Genomic DNA, 19,701 nt, shown 5'->3' with positions numbered 1-19,701 from the left:
CTTGTTATTTATCTATGTTCTCTACAAAAAAAGGTAAGCTCCTTGGGCAGGGAGATTTTCTGTCTTGTTCTAAGTTTTATCCTTTAGGCACCACTTCCTATTTTTTCAGTAAACTAAGGTAGGACTTAAGGTGTATGCCATAACGTATTAATGTATGCCAATGGGTGTTTTTTAATCCTAAAAGAAATATTTTAATGCAATTTATCAGGTAAAACAAATTTTATATTTTTAATTTTTTATTTTTAGGGCCATACTTGTAGTATATGGAAGTTCCCAGGCTAGGGGTCATACCCAAGCTGCAGCTGCCAGCCACAGCCACAGCCACACCAGATCCATCCATAGCCACGACCATAGCCACACAAGATCCATCCGAGCCGCATCTGCAACCTACACTGCAACCTGCAGTAACAGTGGATCCTTAACCCACTGGGCAAGGCCATGGATTGAACCCACATCCTCATGGATACTAGTTGGGTTCTTAACCTGCTGGGAACTCCAGTAATATTAATTTTATAAAAATAGGTTTAGGTTCTAACCTTAACCATGTCCTTCCAAATGACATAGTTCTGTCTTATCATTTAAAGAGTATTCCTGGAGTTCCCGTCGTGGTGCAGTGGTTAACTAATCCGACTAGGAACCATGAGGTTTCGGGTTCGGTCCCTGCCCTTGCTCAGTGGGTTAACAATCCAGCGTTGCCGTGAGCTGTGGTGTAGGTTGCAGACGCGGCTCGGATCCCGCGTTGCTGTGGCTCTGGCATAGGCTGGCAGCTACAGCTCCGATTGGACCCCTAGCCTGGGAACCCCATATGCCGCAGGAGTGGCCCAAGAAATGGCAAAAAGACAAAAAAAAAAAAAAAAAGAAAGAGTATTCCTAACATTTATGATCCAACCTGACTTACTTTTGAGAATAAAAGGGAGGCTATTTAAATTATGCCAGGACAGGGAGAAACTAAACATCCATTTTCCCAAAGTCGGCATCCAAATAGCCAATAAGTACATGAAGAGATGCTCAGCATCACTAGCCATTAAGGGAAATGCAAATCAAAACCACAATGAGATAGCACCTCACACCAGTTAAAATGACTATCATCAGGAAGACAAGAGTTGTTTTTGAGGATGAGAGAAAGAGGCAACACTTGGGCACTGTTGATAGGAATATAAATTGGTGTAGCTACTACAGACAACAGTATGGAGGCTCCTCAAAAAGTTAAAAATAGAACTACCATATGATCCAGCAACTCCACTTCTTTGTATATATCCAAAGGAAATTAAAACAGGATATCAAAAAGATATCTTCACATCCATGTTTACTGAAGAATATTCACTATGTATTCACTGGCTATTTTTCACAATAGCCAAGACACTGGAACACTTAGGTATCCATCAACAGATAGATGGATAAAGAAGATGTTACCTATATCTATATCTGCATCTATATCTTTATCTATATACTGGAACATTACATAGCCACAAGAAAGAAGGCAATCTTGCCATTTGTGACACGATCAATGGACCTTGAGGGCATTATGCTGAGATCATTCAGACAAAGACAAATATTGTATGATATCACTTATATGTGGAATCTAAAACAGTCCAACTCATTAAAACACAGACTAGAATAATGGCTACCACAGCTGGAGGGTGGGGCAATGAGGGAAATGGAGAGGTGTTTAAGGGATAAACTTGCATCTAGTAAATTTCTAGACACACACAACATAGTGATTAGAGTCAACAATAATGTATTATAAACTTCAAAGTTACTAAGAGACAAGATCTTAGTTGTTTTCACCAAAAAAAAAAATAGTAATTATGTGACATGATAGAGGTATTTGCAGACACTATAGTGGTTATCATATTGCAATATACAATGCATCAAATGAACATGGTTACATTTTAAATTCACACAATTCTATATACCAATTATATCTCAATTGAAAAAAAGTGTGCCAGAATAACAACCATAAATAGAGATTTCTCTGGGCAATCCAAACTGCATGGTTAGCTGACTAAATTATATTCTATACTTAAGGAGACTGTGTTTCAAGTCTCTAAAATAATTTTCAAATTAATATATGGTATATCTAATAATCACATATTTCATGTATGCTCTTAAGAAGAGTAAGTTATATTTTGGTAGTTTTTACCAAGGTAAAGATAAAAATTAGCACATCATGCTAACTGTGTACCAGGTGATATGGTACTATGGTACTATTTGAACTCATTTAGTCCTCATAACAACTTTATAAATTAGGCATTGTTTTTATCTTTATCATAGAGATAAGAAACTGAGGCATAGAGAAGTTAAGTAATTAACTCAAGGTCACACAGCTGAGTGTGACCATAAATAATGGAGCCAGGCTTCAGACTCAACCAGTTTGCCTGCATAGTTCATGATCTACTATGGTTTATGTACGTGTCATGTATGGCAACTTACTCTCAGTATCTTACTTCTCTTTTCCACATGGTAAGTGGTATGGGGTGCACGAAGCAATAGTTTGAGGAATGCTTAAGAACGGACATAGGCAAAGCCATGACGAGGAATTTCAGGCATGCTGCAAAGCGTACTTTACTTGCTAAGAATATTCTCCTTCTGGGTAGGTCTTAGTCAAAAACAAAGAAAGGGAATAAAAAAGAGGATCCTGTTTTATGTTAGAAACATTTCATCTACTATTTTTTAAATAGTAGGCTAAAAATAAAGAAATTTCAAGTAATAAGGGTGATGTAATAGTCAATAATAGTCAAATCAATTTATTAATTGAATAAGAATTTGGTGTCAGGCAAATGAAATTAATGTCTGAAAGGCTTTTAAATATCACTGACTCAAATATAAAGCATTCCTGATTAAGACAGTAAAATCTTAGCTGTAAGTTCCAACAAGTAGGAAGCCAAAAAAGCCTCAATGTAGATGTTTTATGAAGAAATAATATGATTTTTAAGGCAATTATTTTATAGATTAAAAAATAGTATCTTCTTACACAATGGTATCAGTTGTAATGTTAAGCACTTGTAATACTATATTTTAAACATCAATAGTTTTAAATTTCTTGTTTCAAAATCAGTTTTAAAGATAACATTGATTTCCATTTTTTCATCTAAGGCACTTGGAAGTTACCATTCCATACTAAGAACAAATGAAAAGCTGAACAGATTCAAGAGTCATATATTCTTCTTGAGTTCTTAAGAGAGGCATGAACACAGGATAAATGGCCACTCCCAAGACTAAAGGGACAAACAGGAGAATACACGGAGTAAGGACTTACCAGAGCAGAGATTCACGAGCAGGCACCACCACATGAATCAGTTCGAGGGTAGGAACACCTGAAATGTAATTGACAAAGTGCTGAAGGCTCAGTGTGGCAACTCTGAGAGGTAAAATTCCCAGGGGATCCAGTCTTGGGGCTATAGGGTGGGTCACAGTATTATGAGATTTACCTCCAGGAGCTTGACCGCATTTCCACAGTAGATAGGGGGAAAAAAATTGCCTCCTGCTTCCAAGCAAGGGGAGGAGAAAAGGAGCCATTTTGAAACACACCAAAGTACCCTGACCTTCTTAATAAACCCTACCCTCAGGGGAAACTAATTCACTGGAGCCTAACCTTCTCGGTATTATTAGAGCCTAACTGACTGTGGGAAGGGAAGTACCTAATTCAAGCCAGCTTTAGTCTTCCATGTGAAAGAAGGGACACAATAAACTCCAGCCAATACTAGCCATCTGATCCCACCCATGGAGAGAGAAAAAAAACTGAGAAAAACTTGTGATGTACAGAGTCCAGAGGCATAGTTCACTAAAAGCTTGAGTCGCAATCACAGGACCATAGAACCCTTCTCCCTCCCACTACACCACATCTATAAAGGCCTATTTATAGCTGTTCTTTTTACAGGGTACATCATGTCTGGCTATCAAGAAAAAAATTACAAGGCATATCAAAGAGCAAAAAACACAGTTTGAAGAGAAAGAGTAAATATCAGAACCAGACATGATAGGTATATGGGAATTATCAGACAAGGGATCTAAAACAACTATAGTTACTAAGCCAAGGGCTCTAATGGATCAAGTAGACAGCATGCAAGAGCTGATGGGCAGTATAAGAAGAATAATGGGTATTTCAAGAAAGTATCTAAAACAAATTCTAGATTTCAAAATTACTGTAACAGATGGAGTTCCCTGGTGGCTCAGCAGGTTAAGGATCTAGCATTGTCATTTCTGTGGCTTGGGACCTTGCTGTGGCATGGGTTCAATCCCTGGCCCCAGACCTTCTTCATGCTGTGAATATCAAAAAAAAATTACTGTAACAGAAATAAAGAATGCCATTGATGGGCTCATTAGTAGATTGAACAATGCTGAGGAAAGACTCTGAGCTTAAGGATATATTGATGGAGACCTGGAGAACCAAAGCAAAAAGGACAAAGAGTGAATAAAAGACAGATTATTTAAGAACTGTAGGACAACTAGAAAAGGAATAAATTACACATAATAGCAATAACAGGAGAGAAGAAAGAGAAAGATAAAGAAGAAATATTGGAAACAGTGGTGATGAAGAATTTCCCCAAGTTAATGTCAGACACCACATGGCAGATCCAGGAAGTTCAGCGAATACCAAGGAGAATAAATGCAGAAAACAAGCAAACAAACAAAAAACAAAACCCATGCTTATGCATATCATTTTCAACCACAGAAAATGAAAGGTAAAGAGGGAAATCCTGAAAGAAGCCAGAGGAATAAAAATACCCTAACTATAGAGGAACAAAAATAAGAATTATACCCAACTTCTCGGAAACCATGCAAGCAAGAAAAGAGTGAGATGAAACATTTAAAGTTGAGAGAAAAGAAAAAAAAAAACCTAGAATTCTGTACCCTGCAATTCTGTACCATTTATTATCTGTAACAAGGTATAGTGTTATTTGAATGTGGATTAGAATAAGCTGTAAATGTATATTGCAAACTCCAGGGAAACCAATAAAAAAGTGAAAAATGAAGTATAAACAACATGCTAAAAAAGGATAAAAAAGGAATGCTGTAAAATACTCAATTAAAATGACAAAAGGCACACAAATAATGGAAGACAGGAACAAAAAACAAAGGTAGCAAATGGAAATCAGTAACAAATATGGTAGACATTAATCCAACTATGTCAATAATCATGTTGAATTTCAATGATCTAAATGTACTGATTAAAAGAGATTGTCAAAATGGATCAAAAAATAAGACAAGAAACTCATTTAAGTATAAAGACATATAGATTAAAAGTAAATGCATTCAGAAATACATCCCATGTTAACACTACTTAAAAGAAAACAGGAGTAACTATATATTAATTTCAGACAGAGTCAACTTCTATGCATGGGTAGTTATCAGGGATAAAGAAGGATATTATAAAGATAAAGGACTCAATTCTCCAAGAAGTTATAATAACCCTTAATGTGTATATACCTAACAAAATTGTCAAATTATATGAGGCAAAAACTAATAGAATTGCAAAGAGAAATAGATGAATCCACAATCATAGATGGAGACTTCAATAACTCCTGATCAAAAACGGATAGATTGGAATTCCTGTTGTGGCTCAGTGAGCTAAGAACCTGACATAGTGTCCGTGAGGATGCAGGTTCAATCCTTGGCCTCTCTTAGTGGGTTAAGGATCTGTTATTGCTGCAAGCTGTAATATAGGTCATGGATGTGGCTTGGATCTGGTATTGATGTGGCTGTGACAGAGGCTCCAGCTACAGCTTTGATTTTATCTCTAGCCTTGGAACTTCTATATGCTGCAAGGGAAGCCCTAAAAAGCAAAAAAAAGAAAGGACAGATCACACAGGCAGAAAATCAGTAAGGACACAGTTGAATGCAATAACATCATCAAACAACTAGATATAACTGACATTAGAGTCAATACTCTAAAGTTAGACTGCTTTATTTAACAATACAGAAAACACATTCTCAAGTTCAGAAGGAGCATTCACCAAGATAGACTATAATCTTGGATGTAAAACACTCTTAAAAACTTAAATAGAAATCTAACACTGTATGCTCTCAGTTATAACAGAATTAATGTAGAATTCAAAACAGAAGAGTAGCTAGAAAATCCCCACATATGTGGAGATTAAATAACACATCTCTATATAACATGTGTCAAAGAAGAAATCTCAAGAGAAATTAAAGAATATCTTGATAAAGTGAAAATTCAAACACAGCTTATTAAATTTGTGGGATGCAGTGAAAACAGTCCTTGAAGGGATATTTTAAATATATTAGAAAAGAAAAAATATAAAATCAATAATCTACATTTTAACTTTAGGAAACTGGAAAAGTAATAGCAAATTTAATCCAAAATAAGCAGAAGAACAGAAATAATGAGAGCAGAAATCAATAAAATTGAAAATAAGGAATCAGTAGAGAAAAATCAATGAAACAAAAATCTGTTTCTTTGAAAATATTAATAAAATTGATATACCTCTTTCCAGAGAAGATGCAAATTACTGATATCAGAAATGAAAGAGGGAACATCACTACAGATCCTATGGACATCAAGTAATTCTAACAACTCTATGCCCGTATATGTCATAATCAAGATGAAATTGATCAATCCTTGAAATAAATATTTTGCCACATTCATAAGAGACTAGACAATCTGAATAGATATTTATCTATCAAATAATTTAAGCAATACATAATAACCATCCAAAAGAGAAAGACCAGGCCCAGATAGGTTCATTGCTGAATTAACCAAACATTTAAGAAGAAATTTTACTGATTCTCTATGATCTCTCCTAGAGAATAGAATCAGAGGGAATACTTCCTAACTAATTCTATAAGGGCAGCATTACCCTAATAACAAAACTGACAAAGACATTATAAGAAAAGAAAATTACGAACAAATATTTCTCATAATTATTGGTGGAAAATTCTTCAAAGAAATACTATCAAATCAAATTCAACAATGTATAAAAGAAGCACACGCCATGACCAAGTGGGATTCATCCCAAATATGCAAGGTTATTTCTACATTCAAAAACCAATTAGTTGGAGTTCCTGTCGTGGTGCAGTGGTTAATGAATCCGACTAGGAACCATGAGGTTGCGGGTTCGATCTCTGCCCTTGCTCAGTGGGTTAAGGATCCGGCGTTGCTGTGAGCTGTGGTGTAGGTTGCAGACATGGCTCGGATCCCGCGTTGCTGTGGCTCTGGCATAGGCCGGCAGTTATAGCTGTGATTGGACCCCTAGCCTAGGAACTTCCATATGCCGTGGGAGCGGCCCAAGAAATGGCAAAAAAAGACACACACACACACAAAAAAAAAATTAGTGTAATCCATTATATCACCAAGATTTAAAAACAGTATGATTATAGCAATAAATGCAGAGAAAGCATTTGATAAAATCCAGTGCCCATTCATAATAAAAATTATCAGTAAACTAGAAATAATGAGGAACTTCCTCAACTTGATAAAGGATATTTACCAAAAACATACAGCCTACATCATACTTAACGGTCAGAAACTTGATGAGGATCTTCAAGATCTTGGAAACTTCTTGAAGATCTTGGAAACTTCACTAAGGTTAGTTACAAGACAAGGGTTTTCTATGTTACCATGCCTTTCCTTTCTCTCTCTCTCTCTATTTTTTTTTTTTTAGGTTTTATTGAAGTGGAATTGATTTACAATGTTGTTATTTCTGCTATACAACAAAGTGATTCAGTTATACATGTACACTGTTACCACTCCTTTTCAACATTATACAATAAGTTCGAGCTAATGCAATCAATAAAAAACCTGGAAATTGAGAGTTCCCGTTATGGCTCAGTGGTTAACGAATCTGACTAGGAACCATGAGGTTGTGGGTTCGATCCCTGGCCTCACTCAGTGGGTTAAGGACCCGCGTTGCTGTGAGCTCTGGTGTAAGTTGCAAATGCGGTTTGGATCTGGTGTTGCTGTGGCTGTGGTGTAGGCTGGCAGCTACAGCTCCGATTCGACCCCTAGCCTGGGAACCTTCATATGCTGTGGGTACGGCCCTAGAAAAGGCAAAACAAAAAAAAACCAAACAAAAAACCTGGAAATAATAAGTGATTATAACAAGACTCCAAGATATTTGGTTAATATGTAAAAGTCAATCATTAACCTGTAAACCATCAATGAAGAAGTGGAATTTGAAATTAAAACACCATAATACTTATATAAGCACACCCCAAATGAAATATTTATGTATAAATCTAACAAAATATATATAAGATCTATATGAGGAAAACTAAAAACTCTGATGATTGAAATCAAAGAACTAAATAAATGGAGAGATAGTTCATGTTCATGGAAGAGAAGAAAATATTTTCAAGATATTAGTTCTTCCTAATTTACTCTATATATTCAATGCAATCCCCAGAAAAACCCCAGAAAATTTTTTTATGGATATCAAAAAACTGATCTGAAGTTTATATGGTGGGGCAAAAGACCCAGGATAATCAACACATTATTGAAGCAGAAGAACAAAGTTGGAGAAGTGACACTACCCAATTTCAAAACTTACTATAAAGGTGCAATAACCAAGACTGTGTGATACTAGCAAAGAATAGACAAAGACCAATGGGACAGAATAGAAAGCCCAGATATTGACTCATATAGAAAAGTCAACTGATCTTTGACTGAGAAGCAAAGGCATAACAATGTAATAAAGATAGGCTTTTCAATAAATGGTGCTGGAACAACTAACAGCAACATGCAAAAAAATAAAATAAAATAAATAAGTCTAGACACAGAATTTACAGCTTTTACAAAAAACAACTCAAAATAGATCCTAGACCTATGTAAAACACAAACCCATAAACTTCCTGGAAGATAATATAGGAGAAAACTTAGATGACTTTGGGTATAGAGATGACTTTTTGGATATAAAACAAAGTCGTGATCCATGAAAGAAATGATTGATAAGACAAACTTTTGAAAATTAAAAACTTCTGTTCTATGAGAGACAATGTCAAGAGAGTGAGTGGACAAGATACAGACTTGGAAAAATATTTACAGAAGACATCTGATAAAGGACTTATCCAAAATATACAATGAATACTTAAAATCTAACAATAAGAAAATGAAAAATACAATTAAAAAATTAGGCAAAGACCTTAAGAGATACCTCACTAATGGAAATATACGGATGGTAAATAAGTACATGAAAAGATGCTTCCTACCATATGTCAGCAGGGAGATGCAAATTAAAACAACGAAATACTCCTACATCCTTATTAGAAAGGCCAAAATCCAGGACACTAATATTACCATATATAGGTGCCACGCTGGAGCAATAGGAACTCTCATTCATTGCTGATGGAAGTGCAAAATGGCAGTCACTTTGGAAGACAGTTTGGCAGTCTCTTACAAAACTAAACACATTCTTACCATATGATCTAGTAGTCATATCCCTTGGCATTTAGCCAAGGGATTTGAAAACATGTCCACCCAAAAGCATGCACATAGATCTCATAGTAGTTTTATTCTTAACAGCCAAAACTTGGAAGCAATGAAGATATCCTTCAGTAGGTGAATGGATAAATAAGTGGGTACATCCAGACAATGGAATATCATTCAGCATTAAAATGTAATGCAGTCCATCAGTCACCTCCTGCAGCTCAATACCAAGGAAACAGAAAAACCCCAACAAAAAAATGGGCAGAAGATCTAAACAGACAATTTTCCAAAGAAGATATAGAGAAGGCCAAAAAACACATGAAAAGATGTTCAACATCACTAATTATTAGAGAAATACAAAACAAAACTATCATAAATTAGTTAACCCGCCAGAATGGCCATCATCAAAAGTCTACAAACAATAAATGCTGGAGAGGATGTAGATAAAAGGGTACCACCCTATTACATTGTTGGTGGGAATGTAAATTGACAAAACCACTATGGAAAACAGCATGGAGATTTCTCAAAAAACTAAAAATAAAATTATGGAGTTCCCATTGTGGCGCAGTGGTTAACGAATCCGACTAGGAACCATGAGGTTGCAGGTTCGGTCCCTGGCCTTGCTCAGTGGGTTAAGGATCTGGCGTTGCCGTGAGCTGTGGTGTAGGTTGCAGACGCGGCTCTGATCCCATGTTGCTGTGGCTCTGGCGTAGGCTGGTGGCTACAGCTCCGATTGGACTCCTAGCCTGGGAACCTCCATATGCCGAGGGAGCGGCCCAAGAAATAGCAAAAAGACAAAAATAAATAAAAAAATAAATAAAATTACTATTTGATCCAGTTATCCCACTCCTGGTATCTATCCAGAGAAACCCATAACTTAGTAAGATACATGTAGTCCAATGTTCTTTGCAGCACTATATACAATAGCCAAGACATGGAAGCAGCCTAAATGTCAATTGACAGAGGAATGGATAAAGAAGATGCTGTGTACATACACAATGAAATATTACTTAACCATAAAAAGGAATAAAATAATGGCATCTGCAGCAACATGGATGGTCCTAGAAATTATGCTAAGTGAAGTTAGACAGAGAGACACCAATGTCATATGCTATGACTTATATGTGGGATCTAAAAAAAGGATACAATGAACATTGCAGGACAGATACTGACTCACAAACTTCGAGAAATTTATGGTTTCCAAAGGAGACATATCGGGGGGTGGGGAGAATGGCTGTGGGTTTGGGATGGAAATGCTATAAAACTGGGTTGTGATGACTGTTGTACAACTATAAATGTAATAAACTTCACTGAGTTAAAAAAAAGTAGTGAAGTATCAAGACATAAAAAGACATAGGGGAACCTTAAATGCATTTTACTATGTGAAAATAGCCAATCTGAAAAGACTACATATACTGTATGATTCCAACTATATGACATTCTGGAAAAGGCAGAACTAAGGAGATGGTTAAAAGATCAGTGGTTGGATGGGTTTGGGAGGGGGATACAAATAGGAAGAGCAGTGAAGATTTTTAAGGCAGTGAAAATACTCTGCATGATATCATAATGATGGATGCATGCCGTGACACATTCGTCCAAACCTACAGAATGTACAACATCAAGTGTGAACTGTAAAGTATGAACTTTGGATTAGGATGTCAATGTAAGTTCAGCAACTGTAATAAACGTACCACTTTTTGAGGGATACTGATAATGGAAAAGGCTCTGCAAGTGTGGAGATGGAAGGTATGAGGGAAATCCCTGTACCTTAAAGTCTTAATAAAAAATGACCTATCTTGGAGTTCCTGTCGTGGCTCAGTGGTTAACAAATCCGACTAGGAACCAAAGGCTGCGGATTCTATCCCTGGCCTTGCTCAGTGGGTTAAGGATTCTGCGTTGCCGTGAGCTGTGATGTAGGTTGCAGACGTGGCTCAGATCCTGCATTGCTGTGGCTCTGGCATAGGCTGGCGGCTACAGCTCCGATTAGACCCCTAGCCTGGGAACCTCCATATGCCGCAGGAGCAGCTGTAGCAAAGACAAAAAAAAAAAAAGATCTATCTTAAATGTAAATTATTCATTCCATACAGAAAAGAATAAAGTAGATATTTGATAATCAATCAAAATCTAACCATCTGAAGTAATCATCATTAATAAAATTGAGCATTATTTAATATGTGGCATATTTTTATCTAGAGGAACATATACATATAGGATTTTATAATAAAATTATGCTATCTTTAAAACAAAAATATAAATTTCAACTTTGCATTTAACTGAATTTAAAAACTGAAGTGGAACTGATGAGATTTATGAATAAAATTTATCATCACCAGTAATACAATTTCTTAAATGATCTGTCAGATTAAGACAAATATGATGGAAAACATTGAATATGAAGTAAAATTTTAAACTATGTTTCAATTTTTTTCTCTTAATGGAGTGTATTCTGCAGAATGATGCAAAATAAACACTCAAACGTGCTCCCACATTTCCTCTCCTGATCCAGATTGCTAAAGAAGTGGGCGCTTCCTATCTTAAAAATGAAGCACCGATGACTTCTACATAGGGAAATATTTTTGAGGAGGAGTAAGTGAAAATATCTATTTTCCAGAACATCAATTCCTCTCGAATTTTGTAAGCCATCTCATTATATATATTATTCATGTAATAAGATAATATTTTTCTGATTTCTACACTTTAAACACTTTGTTTTATATTTAAGTGGATTTGAACTCACTGACAGTTCTTTTCTCTTTGTCAGTTTCAATGTTTACCAGTTTGGAACTTAAAAAATTCACCCCTTTGAACAGGATTTTAGTAAATAGTTTTTTATTTGTTTACTTTTCTTGATTGATTTTGCTTTTGTTTTTCTCTATAAAGTTCATACCTGCCACATTCTCTCCATGAACAAGAAATTCTGTTTCCTTGATGGCTGGACGATAACTTCGTTGAGTATACATTTTAGACTTATGCTTTCTTTACCTCACTGCTTTGTAGTTATTGCTTTACTATTTTGGGGCATTGACAGATGCCTTTCTTCTCCAATAAAACATTATTAGTTATTTGACTCAATATCAATTAATTTCATTTTTTAGAAAGATTTAGTGAGTTGTATATTCTAAGTATTATTTCTTTTTTAAAGTATAGTTGATTTACATTGTTGTGCCAGTTTCCACTGAATAGCAAAGTGACTCAGTCATACATACTTTGAGTATTTTTTCTTTGTTGCTGTTTTTTTTATTCATAAAATATCTTCCTGTTGCCCTAATATTTGTTTGACATCTTGATCATATGTAATTTATCTTTAGTTACACTTTCTTTCCCATTGCATGTTGCTAACATTTGTTTCCTTGTCTTCTGATGCCTTCCTGTGTTAGATTAGGTTTAGTAGAGGTCTGGGACCAGTCTGACAATTGACCTCTTTTTATTCCCACACACATGCACATCTGCATACATACACACACACACACACGCACACGTGCACGCGCACACACACACACATTGCTTTTGACTGAAGAATTCTTTATCTCCAAAGTTTAAAACTTCATCAGGATTTTTCTTAGTGCAGATTGTTGTTGAATATTTTCCTAGACATCCGTTGGGTTTGCAGTTCAATTTCTTCCCTATTTTGCTTGATTATACTTTGAAGAATTGTCCTGTGCCTTTGTTGAACTCCTTACTTTAGGGACACTAATTTAGATCCACTGGCATTAAGTCTGCCTATTCACTTTTAATCCAAATTTCTCCAAATTGGAGTGGGAAGTACAGCATTAGGGATCAATCTTAGGAACTGTAAGGTTATCTTTTTTTTTCTAATAGCGGTAAACCCATTTCAGTATTCTAATGTATTTCAGTATTTAGAATTCAATTTTCCAGTATAACCAACACATTTATTTTTCCCATTCCCAATATGTGAATTTATAAACAGTATATAACCTTATGTATTAAATAAGTATATAAAATGGTACATGGTCATAGAGTACAATACTAACAAAATTACAAAAATAGGTGATGAGAGAAATATACGTAGTGATAGCATTTGATATTTCTTGATTTGCAATGAAATATTCTTACTCTAAAGTAAAGACCTAATTTTGGTCAGAGAAAAAAAAATGTACCATAGCCCTAAAGTTCTAAAAGTTCTTTACAGCTTTCATTTGTGGTATGCACTATGTACACACTACATAATAGTAATTTTATGAAATATAAAAAAGTAACTTTGGAATCCTTTGATGTCCTGAATGATTTTGGTGAATGTTGTTGGGAAAGAGCATAAAACCCTGAAGTACTTACACACATAGGCACCTCATTTACTTAATTCTTATTTGAACCTTTTGAATTACTTCAAAAATTGCCTTGATTTTCAGATTTTAAGTGTCATCACTGGGACATATTTTCATTTTACTGCTTTGTCTCTACTTCATTGTTTTTCTCAAATCTAGCCCGAAGGAGATCACTTGATACAAGCCATTTTCTTCTCAGTCATATTTTATTGAAATGCCAACTAGCAGTAGAATTTTCCTTTCTGCGAACTTTTGAAACTCAGGGTGATCTTGGCTTTTACTTGATACTTGAATAAATGCAAATCCCCTGATAAGTTTTTCACATGAGCTATTTAGCCTGACACTTAAGCTTGGGCATAGCAGTGACTGTCTTCACATTCTGCTTCTGCATTCCAAGAGTTATAAATATTATGCTGTACTTGCCCCAAAGCAAAAGTGTATCCACCAAGATATTTGCTGAGATCAGGAGTCTCTGGGCCTCATTTTAAAACAATAGCATTAAAAAGAAAGCAACATTAATAAGTAAGAGAAATAAGAATTCAGAATTTTTTTAATAAAGTTAAAAAAATCTCCATTGGTTGGAAGTTACCCTGAGTAATATAACAGCATCTCATAAGAGGCTGCTGTTGAATTCTCTCTCTTAAGAAACAATTCACCCGAGTGGAATGATTCTTGGATTTTGACACTTTAATTATTACCCCTGGATTGCATTTGTATGGACTTCCACAGATTTTAAACTTTTTAGACAGTAAAAATTTCAGAAACTAAGTCTATATGATGTTACATTTAATTTCATTTCAATCATGTGATAATATTTTCAAAGTAAACAACAATCTAAACATTAAAAATGACTATTTCTGTTGAAAGTCCTAGCTAAATAATTACAACCCTATACTAGAATATTATAAATTTTTTAAAAAATAAGATTCAATTTTAATTCCAATTAGAATTTTTTGATCAAACCCTTGTTTCCTCAGAGACCATAACAAGGTAGATCACCCGTGAAGTTAAAGGATTCTGGCACCGTAATAGGGGAAGTTTTGAATTTTGCTTGCCTTCTTTGAGCTATTGTGCATTTTTTACCTTACTCAACTTATAAAGGAAAAACTGGGACTATGCTTTAAATTTTTTGTCCGGCTTTTGAAAGAAAGCAGACCGCTAATTTGGAAGTTTCCAGACATAGATGCAGAGACTAAAAGATCTCTAAATTTAAATTCCAAAGCATGCACACATTGCTGGACAGTGGAGTAGCAGCCACAGTATACCAAAATCAAAACTTCCAAGGCAGGTTCAGATCACCTACTCTCAGGAACTCTTAACTCTGTAAAACTCCCTAATGCCAGAGCTAGAATCCTAAAAAGACCTATACAACAGGAGCAACATCTGCCTTGGCCATCTTTTCTTTTCTTCTCTCTCTCTCTCTTTTTTTTCTTCCCCTCACACTCAGCAGGGGGAAATCTTTAGAGGTACTCTAAACTGCTGTTTGAGCTGCTCTCAAGTCTCAGATCAAATCCAAAAAGAAGTTCAAAGAATCTATAAATTACGAAAAACAAAAGCAGAATGCAAAATATTAAAAAAAGAAAAAAAAAAGGGAAAACTAAAACTCAGCCAACTCAACTGACAATTTGGCTCCAGGTCAACAATAGAAACTACAAAGGGAAAGCTCATATCTATCCAAAAGACACCAGAAATAGGGACTTTAAAGTGAGGCAATTAAAACATGTTAGGTCCAATAACTGCATTCTACAGTTTCAAAGGTTTACTAGTTATGCATTGCCTATGAATTGAATCCAATCCCTGGCTGGATTGATGTTTAAGGACTTCCAAAAGTTGGCAATAACCTACTTTTCCAGCCTCATTACACCAAAATGGTTTTTAAAATGTTCCATCCAAGTAGCTTTATTGCCAGTGAAAGTCATGATATATCCCAGGGGTCTGAGATACCTAATATACTTTTATCTTTGAAATTTGTGCATTTTGTTTAATAGAAAAAAAATGCTTTTACTTACTTGTCATTGAATTAAATCCATATTCCCAGAAATGTGCAATATTAACTCTGTCACTCAACCTAATTTTTAGTGCAGTGTCCTATGTACCAGAGAGTATTAGCATTCCAATATGAGTGGCCAGGAGGTAAGAGAACTAAAGCCTCAGCTTCTGGTCCTGGGCTCCCATTAACTAGTTGTGTGATGCAGGCTAGGTCTCTTGTATCATTCTTGGCACCAATTTCCCATGTGAAAAAATGAAGGCAGATTTGGCTAGTGGATTTATTTTCTTTCCTTTTTCTTTTTATTTTATGACACAAGTATGCATAATAGATAACGTAGATTTCTTTGGGAAGTAGAAGTCAAGATGGCCACACTGTCAGTTCTGGGCTATGAGGTTTAAAATCACAGGACTGGATGGTATGAATTCCCTGGTCCTTTTCATCTGACTGTACTTTAACAGTATTATTTATCATTGCTTTTCCTCATTCTCCTTGAAATATCTGCACTCTCCCTAAAAGCACTATAGTTTCCCGGCACTGCCATGTTTTTCTAGCATCTTGCTTTTGGGTGAATTTCTTCTACATATACTGCTTTCCCACTGGCTGTTAACATTCTGTCTGCTTCTCTATGTTGCTATCTTGTGAAGACTTCAGTTTCCTGTCAGAAGAAATCCCTCACCCTAAACTTGCAGATTACTTTCTGCTTCTTCTATTTTACTGTCTTGATTAGTTATTTATGTACAGATGGGCCTCAACTTTAAGGATTTACGGTCCTTAAACCTGAGGCTTTAGCTCTTTGACTTTTAATTTTTTGATGTTATAATGGTGCTAAAGCAATACACATTTGTTAGAAACTATGCTTTGGATTTAGATCTTTTCTTGAGCTAGTGATAGGTGGTATGCTATTCTCTCATGATGTTGGGCAGCAGCAGGGAGCTACAGCTCCCAGTCAGCTTATATGATCATGAAGGTAAACTGGGACACTTAACACCATCTGTACCCATACGACCATTGTTTGCACGTTCAGTACCGAAGTCAATACAGTATATGAGATACTCAATGCTTTGTTATAAAATAGGCTTTATGTTAGATGATTTTGTCCAAATATAGGTTAATATAAGTCTTCTGAGCATGTTTAAAAGAGAGTGGGCTAAGTTACAACATTCAGTAGGTCAGATATATTGACTGCATTTTTAACTTAGTGATGTTATCAACGTAGGATGAGTTTATAAGGACATAACCCCAAGGTGAGTTGAGGGGATCTGTGTATGATTTCTGATCTGCTAGATTATGAATTCCTTTACTGACAGAACCAGATTTCAATCTGTAGCAGGAAATAAGTTCCAAGAGAAACTCTTAGAGCTTCCAGATAAAGTTTGTGTTCTTTAATTTGCAAATTACAATTAGGGTAGAGTTGGAGTAGAGGAAGAGAAAGGAGTGGAATTTTGGATTGTGGGGTGAGACAGGTTGAAAGAAGAGACTAAGTAAGGGAACTAAGGCAAGCATCCATGAGCCAGAGAACAGCAAAGGAGTTTGCAAGCCTTTTCTAGAAGGCCCTATTCTTTAGCCTGCAAGACCAAAAATGAGCCCCATACTTGACTTCTATGGTAATTTTTACTCTGTTATTCTATAAACAAAATTTGTATTTTTCTACTAGACCAGGATTTTGTCCTGCAAACTTGATGAATCAGGACTCACTTGGTAGGCTAATGTCCTATTAAAAAAAATAGGCTGAACTTGGAGTTCCTGTTGTGGCACAGCAGAAACTAATCTGACTAGGAACCATGAGGTTGTGGGTTTGATCGCTGGCCTTGCTCAGCGGGTTAAGGATCTGGCATTGCCATGAGCTGTGGTGTAGGTCACAGACATGGCTTGGATCCTGCCTTGCTGTGACTGTGGTGTAGGCCAGCAGCTGTAACTCTAATTTGATTCCTAGCCTGGGAATCTCCATATGCCACAAGTGCAGCCCTAAAAAGCACAAGTGGTCAATCAATCAATCAATCAATCAATAAACATAGGCTGAACTAGAGCCCTCACTCCAACGACTAATTGGCTTAGTAACCATTGGTTATTTACATGGACTTGGAGACTCAAGAACTAAGAGTAGCAGAGAAGATTCCATTGGATACAAAGCCAGAGACTACCATGAACATCTTTTGTTGAAGGTAGGAATAGGCACCTTTCACACTGCCTGGTTCAATAAACTTTTCTTCAATGAATTATTGAGCCAAGGTAAATTAACTCTCATATTCATTCCTGGTGTTGATAAATTACAGTATAATTTAATTCTGGTTTCTCCTAAAATGGAGTAGACAACTCTAAACTTAAACTGAAGCTTTTACCTTAGAATTAACATTTTTCTCAGGATATATTTCTGGTCTAGGTTAATAGCCCCATGTGCTCAGTCACTATAGCTAGCCAGAAAACTTGTCATTGTTATTGATCCTTCTTTTCTCTCCAACTTTAATTGTAACTTTAAATTATTGCTTTTAAACTTGCTTCAAATTCTTTAAGGTCTTCTCATCAACCAGAACAGAGGATCCCAATCTGGGATTTACAACTACCTGTATCACAATGAGTTGGTCATTGTTTAAAAAGTAAACCAATTAAATCCCCATGGTCCTGCTAAATAGGCACCATGAATCAGAATCTCTGGAGCTTTGGGATCAGAAGTCATTGCTTCCTCTCTCAGCCCCATAGCCCTCATCTCCCTCCCTTCCTAGCTCCATCCCTTTCACAACCTAAGTCCCAATTTTCACATCCTTAATTTCCTGGAAATTTACCAAGTTAGAATATTTACTGCTTTCCTCATCGTCATATTGTTGGTACATGCCCTGCTAATCTTTTTAACTCAGCAAAAATATCATTAAGAAATATTTATAAAGCCATTCCTCACATTTCCATAGAAAGCAAGGGACTGCTTCTCCATCTACCAGGAAGAGGCAGTAGTAGAAAGAACATGTTTAATCCCTCATCACGCCAGGAGAAAGACAGAGTGATGTACAGTTATGAACCAGGCTGTCCCAACCCTTTTGGAGCTGTATTGTTTCGTTTTAGACCTACCTGGTTAAAGTATGTGTGGCTTTCCCTTCTCTTTCTGAATTCCAGTTCTCTGAGCTCCTTGAGAGCAAGGACCCTCTGTCGTAGGCTGGGTTGGTGTCCATTTTGCAGGTCTTATTTTCCTATTGGGTGGAAGCCAAAGTTTAAGTATTAGGGAGGTTGACTCTGACCACAGTTCTAAGCCATGATCTACAATCCACCTTTAGCAAATAAGTCATCAACTTAATTTCTCTCTGAGTTCCCACTCAAGACTGCCTTACTTAGCAAGCATTTAATATTCATTTTTTGGATGAATAAATGAATGATTCAATCAGTTCCAATGCTTCAAAACAGCATATAAAAACACTGTTAGAAGCAGCTTTTCTGATTTGCTAACCTAATTTTTCTCAAAGTCATAATCACACTAATCCGATAGAATTAACTAAAGGAAATATGTTCTGCTTTCTGTTCCTTTCCTCTTAGCATTAACCCAGTAAGAAATCTCTTTTATAGTCAGAGGATTGTAGCTAATTGATATACTACCTCAAGCCTTCTTATTCACTTATTTATTTATTTATTTATTTATTTATTTTTGCTTTTTATGGCCACCTCTATGGTATGTATAAGTTCCCAGGCTAGGGGTCGAATCTGAACTGCAGCTGCTAGCCTATATGGCAGCTACAACACTAGATTCTTAACCCACTGAGCAAAGCCAGGGATTGAACCTGCATCCTCATGGATACTAGTCGGATTCTTAATCCACTGAGCCACAACGGGAACTCCATCAAGGCTTCTTCATTAAATAGAGCTCACTAGCTGCTGGATTTACTAATTTCTTTAAATATAATGATATTACATATTGATAACATTCCTATAGCTCCAAATAAATCACCCACTTACATTCCAAGAAAATTACTTTCTGTAAGGATTTGGGATTGCCAAATGTTTTTTTAAAAAAAGCACAATGAAAACCTTAGTATGTGAAAAATAAAGTAAAAGTTATTTTA

General features: G+C 35.9%; 1 long non-coding RNA gene across 5 annotated transcripts in view; it reads right to left on the bottom strand.

The window, feature by feature from the left end:
* The window catches only part of LOC106506806 (uncharacterized), a 424,630-nt gene that overhangs the window by 125,149 nt on the left and 279,780 nt on the right, over window positions 1-19,701 (bottom strand). For 4 of the 5 annotated variants that reach the window (XR_014834194.1, XR_014834197.1, XR_014834198.1 and 1 more), the window contains exons 2-3: window positions 18,719-18,837; window positions 3,260-3,317 (exon numbers count right to left, since the gene is read on the bottom strand). This is a non-coding gene — a long non-coding RNA (uncharacterized LOC106506806). Of the gene's footprint in view, window positions 1-3,259; window positions 3,318-3,431; window positions 3,578-18,718; window positions 18,838-19,701 lie in introns of those variants that run through there. The other variant, XR_014834195.1, reaches the window with a different exon arrangement.

Source organism: Sus scrofa, chromosome 18 (genome assembly GCF_054392235.1).
Source record: "Sus scrofa isolate SSC_HxYL_T2T_F1_AM1 chromosome 18, Sscrofa_HxYL_maternal_Yorkshire_Landrace_v2.0, whole genome shotgun sequence".
In the NCBI taxonomy this organism is placed as follows: domain Eukaryota; kingdom Metazoa; phylum Chordata; class Mammalia; order Artiodactyla; family Suidae; genus Sus; species Sus scrofa.
The sequence above is the reverse complement of the archived record's forward strand: the minus strand, read 5'-3'. Positions and strand labels throughout refer to the sequence as shown.